The sequence below is a fragment of the Gigantopelta aegis genome, chromosome 3, assembly GCF_016097555.1.
Source record: "Gigantopelta aegis isolate Gae_Host chromosome 3, Gae_host_genome, whole genome shotgun sequence".
Classification (NCBI taxonomy): domain Eukaryota; kingdom Metazoa; phylum Mollusca; class Gastropoda; order Neomphalida; family Peltospiridae; genus Gigantopelta; species Gigantopelta aegis.
This window is the reverse complement of record NC_054701.1, coordinates 21,468,690-21,480,175: the sequence shown is the minus strand read 5'-3', so window position 1 is coordinate 21,480,175 and position 11,486 is coordinate 21,468,690. Positions and strand designations below refer to the sequence as shown.

The window sequence follows — 11,486 nt, the reverse complement described above, 5'->3', positions numbered from 1 at the left end:
GTCTCCTTTACAAAAACAAAGTATCTTCTTTACATCTATTATTTATTTTAGTTTGTTTATCTTTAAAATAATCAAATAAAACTTCATTTAAATATTTGTATTTCAGCCAGATGATGATGATGATAACTAGTTTAACGTGCCCATATACCACTAGGGTTTCGAACACGCCCATCCCGAGTCTGACCTCTGATAAGATCGGTGGCCTGACTCGGGATGGAGGGGGGGGGGGGGTTGAAAATGGGTAGAATTTTGAAAATAGCAATTAGTAAAAACGTTAATAGAATAAATAAAAAAATAAAAAGGTTACAAGCCAAAAATAAAAAAGAATTGACTGCTCGGCCGAATATTTATATAATTTGGAGCATTTTAGAAGGACAGTCCAAAATTAAATAAGAGAAAGAAGAGAGGATCGGACTATTTAATAATATTACAAAAAAGAAGTAATTTCGACATAAAATTTTGAACGCATATCTAAACGTTTAAAGTCCGATCGATATGTTCACGCGAGTGGCCTCGTTAAGGCCGTTTGGGTGCACAGCTTAAAGGGACGAGATGGGTTGCATTCCGTCAAGAAAACCCCTAGATTGACAGTCGATAGACGTTGAAGGTGTAGTGCTGTGCTGAAATACAGATCTTGAGAAGCCGGATCCGTCTGAACGAGTAGAGTATCAGACTAGGGTATAGTCCAGTCGTCATGGTATAGTGGTGCGGACGGGCCCGACTCCGGAGGATACGAGATGGTATCATTATAAAGCAATGTAAAGTCTAGAAAAAGAGTAGTAGGGGCCGACCCCGCTTCCTATTTCTTCTTAGAGTGGGGCGGTCAATCTTCCAGTGCTGGTAGGACAGGCTCGGACATGTAGAGACTAAACGCGAACAACCGTGGCGTTCTGCAGAATGGTCGTCATACGAGTCACGAAAAAACAAGTCAACATAGTCAGACGGAGAAATGACGTGGAGGCGAGGAATCTCGCTGAAAAAGAATCCAACCTGGTGGTGCAGACTGTCGAAACGAGAAGCGTTCCAGCGTTCAATCAGTTCCAATGGCCGCATACATCCCAGTAGAAAACTTCATTTCGCTGACAAAAACAACGAAATGAAGGACCCCCAAGTCGAGCACACGAAAGCACGTGCAGTGTGCACAAGCGAAACAAACACGTCTTACTGCGTGGAGCTCCAGACTGGGAATGCATGTACATCTGTTATTTATTTATATATGTATATATGTACAAAATGTAGTAACAATAATCAATGATCATAGCTATTATATACTTTTTGTTTCAATACGTTTGTTAGAAAGTCACAGACCATGTGACTGGAACATGATTTGATGCGTAGTAGTCTGTGACATATTGACCAATCGGAGCTATTGGGCTCAGATTATTTTTACTCTTGGAACTCTGGCTGCTTGTCTACCTGATAACTTGTTTCGCATTTATGATTATGTCTAAAATTATGGGCTTTTTATAGATTACCTTTATTATGGCATCCCATGTTTGGAATAAAATCCTTTGTGATGAGAGATTTTATCGGAGTTTGTATATTTTTGTTTATCAACAACAATGGTACCATTCTAGACCAATAACGCAACGCTGACATGACACGGATGTCGCAGCTGGTAGTGGTGTTATAAAATGTTGAGGGAGAGAGATTGGTTGCGTAATTGTTGAATTATAAATGCCACATGAATGTCAATGCCCCAACCAACACTGTCAACTGAACTAATTGTAGGCCTACGTTTAACGAATTAATAATAATAATAATAATAATAATAATAATAGTAATAATAATAATAATAATATGAGGGATCTAATTAAGTCGGTATTGCGCACCTGAGATGCTTGGGTCGTAGTTATAATTGAACCACCTCAAAACCAGTGGGTTGTTCCAATCCCAACTATCCTAATCATGTTCGCTGCACATAATAATGAAATTCAAGATACGTATAAACGTATGTTTAGCTGCATCTTCATCAAACCAACTAACACTGAAACGGTATGTATAATTGTGTGCATCAAATTATTTCAATAGTACATATTGTAATTTTAAAAAATGAAATTGTCTGTATCAGTGCATGCCATAATTATATTTTTAGCACTGCTCCTGAAATTTTTTAATAACTACATTCCTGAAAGGGAATAGAATACAGACTACACTAATGAACCAAACAACATAAAATTAGAAGAAAACATTATTGGTTTCTTGGTTAATTTTTGCAACATATGTCTCTACATTTACATGTACCAATTACTTCATAAATTAATAATGTTTGGTTTTCACTCGCCTTAACATTTTGATGAGTGCGATTTTTCACTCGCCTAAGCGTTTTGAGGTGTGCGATTTTTCACTCGCCATGGTTTTTCAAAAGCCAAGGACTGCATTATGTATATATATATATATATATAGAGAGAGAGAGAGAGAGAGAGAGAGAGAGAGAGAGAGAGAGAGAGAGAGAGAGAGAGAGAGAGAGAGAGAGACAGAGAGAGAGAGAGAGAGAGAGGGGTAGAGGTTATTACCAGAGTGTTTTTCGGTATCGTCAATATCATATATTTGGAATAAAAATTGCCAGAGGCTCGCATAATATATTTTTTTTATTCCTAATATATGATATTGACGATACCGAACTACACGAGGGTAATAATCTCTTTATCATATAAGCTCAAGCTTAATACAACGTGTTTTTGTAAACTGTACACGCAACTTTAATTCCAGTCCGCCATTACTAGATATTCAAATGACATAAGAATATGTGGCGCAGTGTATTGTTGAATGGAAATGACGTCAAACTCGAATGACGTCATTTTGGATGTCCTTATACCTAACGTTTTTTGTTTTCTGAACGCTGGACAGCTTTCAGTGTCAAATTGCCATTGAAATGTTTTTATTTGATGACTATGAATGCATACGTCAATCATGGAGTGTCACCCAAGTACGTTTGCTTAAATGTCAATAAACCTAGTGTATATAGACGAAAAAACAAACGCAAGGTTTTTGTTTCGATGGTAAATATTTCAAATGTTTTATTGATAATTATTTCATTGTTTGGAATTTTAAGTTATGTCTTTATTTAGGGGATAATATCACTGTGTTTCGTTGTTAACTACAAGGATTTAATATAAAATTTGGATTTAGGGACGAGACGAACTCCCGCAGCCGATTTCTAACCGTCCGTGGACACACTGTGCTTACAACCTGACTCCCCGTCTCCGTAGCCGTCTGAAATCGGTTACGGAAGTGTGTGAGATCTGACGTGGCAACGTAACGCGCGGACGTCCTCTCTTGGGACCATTTACCATAGTTTGACACCCAACAGCCGATGTATTTTTCGTGCTGGGGTGTCGTTAAACATTCATTCATTCATTCATTCATTCATTCATGGGCGGATCCAAGGGGGGGGGGGGGGGACCAGGGGGGAAGCGTCCCCCCCAAAAATTGTTCAAATGCCCTCAAAATGTCCAAGTGCCCTTTTTGTTTGTAGAATTATTTTTTTTTTAAGTAAACAATAATTATATTGTAGATAAATGAAATCAAGATTTTCGTGTACATGCGCAAGCTTGCAGATATGTGTCTGTGTTATTGAGTCTCAATGGGGCCCCATTGAGGTTCTAACGCGAGTGACGCCAATTTACTTCATTATTGCTAGTATATTATGACGTAGAACTGTAGGAATTCATATTAATTGTAAATATCAAAACTTGTAGTAAGGTGCCCTTTTGACGAGTCAATGTGCCCTTCTTTTTTGGTTCCCCCCTAAAAATATTTCCTGGATCCGCCCATGTTCATTCATTCCTCTCCGACAACCGAAAGTCTCTAACAACTCATTGTCCCGGACTATATACGTCAAGACTTTGCCGTCGTCAGTTTTTTATGCATGGACCCGACGTGCGTCTACGACAACGAAGTTCGAGACTTTAGCACGATTGTCACAGCGTTCGCTGTATTTCTATTTATAAAGTAGGAAATCCCAAGAATTTTCTTGCACTGAAACACTCCAATATATAAACTATAACATTGCAAGAACACTGATTTTGTATTTATAATGGAACTACTCTCTACAATATTTATTGTGATAATGTCGTGGGTAACCATCGTGGCACTATAGCACAAATTATTAATAAGGTGAGAAAATATGAAGAAAGCTGGGGGTTTTAAATCAGATAAACTAGTGTGTCGCTTACTTTATAATTGTGATTAATTTGTTTAATCCATCACAAGATTATGGGTCACGCTATTTAAAAATCTCAGAGTTGCGCCTGCCAATTAAACCATACTTGTAAATCGCCAATTTTGTTTTTAATTTCCCATTTACGTAACATCGAATTAAGGCAATCGAATACGCCCCTCAATTTAAAACAACTCATGCGTTATATAATTTACAGTAAAGCATACAACACTGGTATCACGCGTTTTATATATTTATAACAATTACATAACATATTCCGTTCGCTCGTTAGATATATTTTAAAACAACTCGTGAAACATAGATGGCGATAAATGGGGGGGGGGGGGGGGGGGGGGGGGGTCAAACATTAAATGTGAGGTCATATATAAATATGAATATATAAACATAATTTAAATTGTTTGTAATCAACTCTGGTCTTATAAAATCAGTTTCTAATGACGTAACGTTATGAGCAACAACAGGGGTTCGCTTGATTTTTATGGAAATTAAATCGTACTTGTTATGACTTGTTTTATTTATGCCATATCTACATCCTGTTCCACATCAATGTACAATTCTTAGATAATTTCTCATTGGCTCAAATCCCTCAAATAAACTGTTTTAATTGGGGTTTTGTTCTAGTACATGCAGCAACAGCTGCAGTATTCTAGTGCAATTATCATATGTTTTATGGACTAACCATCATATAAACTTGAATATCTGGAAACAAGCAAATATTGGATCTCAAACTGAGATATCAAAGCCATAACCACGATGTAGGGAGCCTGTTTACAACCGGTAACAGGTGCCAGCTATAAGGAAGTTTTATTTTATTGTATCGACATTTTTGATAACAGTGTCAATTTTTGTTCTAGTATAACTTCCTTATTTGTACCATATCTACATCCTGTTCCACATCTGTGTCCAATTCTTCAATGATGTTCATTGGTTAAAATCCCGCCAATGAAACAAATACTCAAATGTTTTCATCGTATTTGTAGAAACATGTGCAGGTTTATAATACAATGGTTATCCTCATTTACACTACTTGCAGTTTGATGTATTCAAATATCCATTTTACACATTGGCAATGATATGTATCCACATGTGTGACCACAACACCAGCAAACATTTTAACACGTTCTACCCAACAAGAGACAAACCCTTGTATATTTAAGTGCGACAGATCAATCAGAGATAAACATGATAATAATAATATAAATACTATTGTTTGGGCTCCAGTTTTCAACTGGTAACGGGTAATTAATGCAAGCTGTCAGCAAGGTTTCATACACTTCATTTCTGCGATTAAATGCTCAGTTTCCACATGTTACATGGTCCATTCTACATATCATTCAATATAATTGAATAGAGTACAGTTGTAATAAACCGAGATATACACGTGGATTTCGTTCTACGAAGCAATCTTAGCACTGCTATCGTTGTAAATACCTACCAACGCGACGGTAACGTGTTTCGATGATCGCCAGCCGTTCCACGACGCGGCGTACTGACTGTCGTCCTAAATTACGATGACAATTTACAATTCAGCATAGAACATTTTGTTTTCAAAATATTAATTAGCGATAATTCTAGTCAATTTAAAATTGATTAGCAACTACTGTTTAATGTTTTAAAATTGTGTAGCGATCTCCGAAACAGCGACGCCAAAATGTTCCCTGAATTGGTAAGCCACTAACTTAGATGTCAAATGGCAGTTAGATAATGGTTTAATGATTTTCTAAGAAGGAAGTTGTTTTATTTAATGACGCACTCAACACATTTTATTTACGGTTATATGGCGTCAGTTTTTAAGAGGGATACTAACTATTTGTGTAAACATTGATCATATATAATATATATATATGTGTGTGTGTGTGTGTGTGTGTGTGTGTATATGTATATATATATATATATATATATATATATATATATATATATATATATATATATATATGTGTGTGTATATGTGTGTGTATATGTATATATATATATATATATATATATATATATATATATATATATATATATATAGATATATAGATATATATATATATAATGAAAGCGCAAAAAACTACTTTTCATTGCAAATAACGACAAAATATTAATGAATTGATGGATAATGTAATAAGACATTAATGACTTGGGTATTCATGAGATACACTCACATGGAAACATGGCCAGTTATAATCAGTAATTGAGTTGCATTCGTAATCGAAAAGTTTCAACCCCCCCCCCCCCCCCCCCCCCCCCCCCATATCAAGGTCAGTATCTGGTGTGTCCACCATTGGCCCGTGAGCATGCGTGAAGACGACGGGGAAAGGATTGGCACAAACATTTCAAATAAGCCACAGGAATATTCCTCCACTCCTCCTGCAACGCCTGTGCAAGCTCAGCGACGTTACGCGGTGGTGGCTGGCGGTGACGTACTCGACGTCCTAACTCATCCCACATGTGTTCAATTGGGTTCAAATCCGGTGAAACGGCGGGCCAGTTCATAACGGTGATACCGGCTTGTTGCAGGAATGCCTGGGTAATTCTTGCAGTAATGGACGGGCATTGTCTTGTTGAAACAGAAGGGGACTCCTGGTTTTCGGTGACGGCGCAAAAGTGGCTGGAGAACTGGTCTTATAATAACGTCAACATAACGCTGGGCTATAAGCGCATCGTGGATCACTCATAAAATCACAGTTGATTGCTCCCATTACCATCAGACAACCGCCGCCAAACCGATCACGTTCCCTCACACATCCGTCAACGTACCGTTCATGGAGTCTCCTGTACACACGTGCTCTTCCATCGGCAAAGGAGACAGAGAAACGGGACTCATCTGAGAAAACAATGCTCCGGTAAAAGGCTGGTGGATGATTACCATTCTGGAGAGCAAACTGTAGTCTCGCAGCACGATGTCGCGGTGTCATGATGTTACCGTTGTACGGGCGTCTGCATTTGAGTCCAGCCGTTCTGAGTTCACGGATGACCGTCATCGGATGAATAGGCCTTCCATGACGTCCTATCGTGTTGCTTGCTGTCATTTTCGCAGTTCTGGACCGGTCACGGAGGTGGTGTCGTCGAATCTGCCGATCTTGGCGTGAGGTCGTAACGGGACGTTGACCAGGTCGAGGTTGATCACGGACACTCCCGGTCTGGTGATGACGTTTAACAAGTTGTCCAATAGTTGATGGATGGACTCTGAAGGTCCTAGCAACTTGGCTTTGCGAAGTCCCCCCTTGAACCATGCCCATTGGGCTATTTCTCGTTCCAGCCAGTGCACCACAACTGGTATATTAAAGGCCGTAGTTTATGCTATCCTGTGTGTGCGATCGTGCATATAAAATATCCTCTGCTACTAATGGAAAAATGTAGAGGGTTTACTCTCTAAGACTATATGTCAATATTATCAACTGTTTGACATCCAATAGCCGATGATTAATACATCAGTGTGCTCCAGTGGCTTTAATAATGATTGGCGTCGCAGGGCTACTCTTTTCTTCTAAGGTAGAAAGTTAAACATATCCCCCCCCCCCCCATTTAATTGCTACATAGGCAAATGGTTGCATTCTCTGCAGTGTCAAAAACAAAGCCAAATATTTAGTCCTGAAAAGATATATTAGGTTCTGACTGTTTACAAAAAAAGGCATACAAGTTTATTTTCAAGGACTGGAGGTGCATACTGCGTACTACATTGCCATTCTTTTAATATCTGCTAGGTATGAACATTCTTCTTCGTAGCTCGAAGTAAATGGGGAAAACACGATTTGGTCACAATTGCCCACACAAATTACTCGCACCGATACAGATTTGTGTTTAGTCCAATTAGGAAGTAATCATTCAGGTTTATAATCGGTTAGTGTTCATAATAACAGTTTGACTGTGTGCAGCGTATGCGTAGGGGAGGGGGGGGGGGGGGGGGTCAGAGTGACACAAAGCGGGTTATCGACAATCATCCTAATAATATAAGTTGTAGAAGCATCACGAGGGGTATATGGCTTTTTATGTACCCTCTGTGTGTTCTTTTACCCCGAGCCCCCCCCCCCCCCCCTGAAATCGCTTTTTTTATAATTTAATATATCTGACATTGATATCTGACATTATTATATTTACTCAACATAGAAATATATGCCCAATATCTCTGCAATCTATTTTGGAACCCCCCTTTTCAAAATCCTATGTATTGGAACCCCCCTTTTCAAAATCCTATGTACGCCCATGTATACGTGTGTGTGTGTGTGTGTGTGTGTGTGTGTGTGTGTGTGTGTGTGTGTGTGTGTATACATACATACATACATACATAGCTACATACATACATGTGAAGTGTAATGTCGGTAAAATATCTAAAAGTGATTTGGGAACGAAGGAAAATAATGGTGACACAATATGCTGTTGTTGAATACAAGTTAAAACTTTACTTCACGTTCGATTCAAGGTTGGGGAGGGGGGGGGGAGGGGGGGGTTTGGGGGTTTTTTTAATGATCGTTTTATCGGGTATGTTTTAAATGCAGTATTATTAAATAATTATTAATTTAATGATTAAATCATGGTAATGTATATACATATTTCTTTTTAAAATCTCGTGGTGAAGTAAAAAAAAGATTTTTATCTACCAGAACAAATAGATCTATATCATGACGTTACGTGTTTTCGATAGCATATAATTGACAAAAAGCAAAAGATATTGTCAAAAATTAGGAAAGATGTATATAATAAATAGACCATTTCATGGTGGTTTTCCGAATACAATTTTTATGTCTACTCGTGATGTGTCAAAACCATATTTTCACTCATTACTTGTAGGAATCACTTGTAGATGTTCCATATATTTTAGAGATCGATATAAAGACAACAGATTGGCTGCTCAGTGGTTTACCCGTCAAATCCAAACGGTCTACTGAAATTAATACTGCAGATACTGACTGCACCAAACGTAAAATATAAGCGCCATATATAATTTAAAATCACACACAAATAACTGTTTTATTATTTTTATAAAATAATAGTTTGTCCAATTATAATAGAATACTACACTCGTTTCAGTTACATGTCGTTTTTCTCACAACTTATTTAAAAACGTATCTAACCTGCTTTTGTCAGTAAAATACATTTTCAAACTAGTTGTTCTAAAATAAATAATGGTTATTCACGAAGTATAAACTATGTAATTACTCTGTGCACCATTAATATTTAATAATAATTATCTTAAGTGGGATAAATATTCTTGAGTAGGTTCCCGGGGTAGGAGGTGTCCAGGTCGTGGCAGAGGTGCATGAACTAGTTTCAGAATTTACTCCAGATACCTTTTAAATAAAGAAAAGTAAATAACATAATCAAGGCCATAAAATATTACAATATATATAATGCAAAACACGAAGTTAAAGTAGTGGGAGCCTGGATATTGTTTAAAAGTATAAATGAATGGATGGATGTACGAATGAATGAATTGATGGATGAATGAATGACGTGATTAATTAATGAACGAATTGACTGAATGAGAGAACGATTGATTGATGGAATGGATGGCTATTGAATGAATGGTTGAAATAATGAATGAATGAAGAAAGGAAGGGTTGAATGAATGAATCACTGGCGTAGGAAGTGGGTGGGCAAGGGGGAATGCCCCCCACCCCCCCCCCCCACCCCACACACACACATTTTTGGCACCTTCATACACCTGCGTGAATGATGGAATAAATAAATGAATGAATGAATGAATGAACTAACACATTGATTTTCATTAAATAATAACTGAATATAACCACAAACAATAATTAAACATGAAATAAAAAAATGAAAACAGCTAACAACTGTTTAATATTCTCACTTGGATGGTTGTCTGGAGCGAGTTTAATCCCGCAGTGTATTGAGGGACGCCAGTGTTGGCCAGGAGGATGTAGTAGTTAGACAGCTGTTTCATTTTCTCGTCATAGATCGCCAGGAACATCTGCATCATTGTAAAGCTCAAAGTTCGGTCTAAATACAATCATAGCTGTTTAGATAAACGTATTATCTAAATATTTTGTGAGGTGCATCAAAATACTCACGTTTAGAATATATTATATTAATTAATTAATGTTTAAAACAAATGATTTTATCATGTATTTCTAAATGTATTTATTATTTGGTAATGCGAGGGTTTGAGAATATTATTGTTAGAGTTAATGAACCCAAAATTCCTAAGGTAGCAGTATTGTTTAGCGTGTTGTGTTTGCATACTATCATGTGTGGAGGCTACTTGTTAGGAACATGATGTAGATCCTTAAGCTTAGTGATAGCCAAGGAGTTATTTTTTAAATTTTAATTTTTTTTTTCATCAGGAGTACCAACAGTTTGGCTGTAATGAGGCTCGGTATCCATGCACCGGACAATTGTGACAAACATGAGGGGCGACAGGTTTTGGTAATTTTCAAAATAACTGATTTTGTGAAAAAATTAAGAGATAACATTTTATTCAAATGGGGATTTTTTTTTAAGGTTTTATAAACAAAGTTTCCATAAATAAGTATGTCATATCTGCCAACTTCCATATGGATGCGACTTGAAACGCGCGTGAGATTGTCAAAAATGTACCAAAAAATCATGCATTTTGGGAACACATTTCGCACATTTGGGCATATAATCATTGAAGTAACATAAAAAATTTTATATAAAAATATTTAAAATGAGTCCCGTATATAATTATGTCCAAGATACCTAAAACATCGCTATTTCTATCTTTATTTTTAAAACATGGGTGGGCAGTTATTTGTAAATTTTCAACTGGGATATGCAAATCCGTTGAAAAATTACATATAACTGTAGTCCTCTACCTAAACTAGTTACATACATTTTATATGATGCAAACGTTCATCTAAGACCCTAAAACCACGTGACACACTTACGTCATACATTTCACTGATAGTGCCAGACAGGACTATGTCAGCACCCCAGAGTCAGGATCGAACGTCTACGTTGTCCAAATCTGCGGCATTGTACTGGCTGCTGTTAAAATAATATCAACACTGAATTGGTGGCGTCGTGGTTAATAATAATGCTGATAGGTACAGGGTTCGCAGCACGGTACCGCCTCCCAACCAGGGTGAGTTTTAACGACTCAATGGGTCTTGTCTCACTAACCACTAACAATTAACAACTAACCCACTGTTCTAGACAGACAGCCCAGATAGCTGAGGTGTGTGCCCAGGACAATGTGTTTGAACTTTAATTTGATAATTTTCATTGTCATTCGCTAAAGCTGTGACAATTGAAAATTATTTCACTCGCTAAAGTTCGTGACAAATTAAAATTATTTCACTTGGAACATAAACATGGTTCGAAATGGAAGCTCGTT

At 37.3% G+C, this 11,486-nt stretch overlaps 1 long non-coding RNA gene across 1 annotated transcript; it reads right to left on the bottom strand.

The window, feature by feature from the left end:
• Window positions 1–9,362: 9,362 nt before the first annotated feature.
• LOC121369423 lies at window positions 9,363–11,132 on the bottom strand. The gene is made up of 3 exons (XR_005957614.1): window positions 11,038–11,132; window positions 9,981–10,100; window positions 9,363–9,456 (listed from the first exon to the last, which is right to left on the bottom strand). It is a non-coding gene; the product is annotated as an uncharacterized LOC121369423 (long non-coding RNA).
• Between the last annotated feature and the right edge of the window lie 354 nt (window positions 11,133–11,486).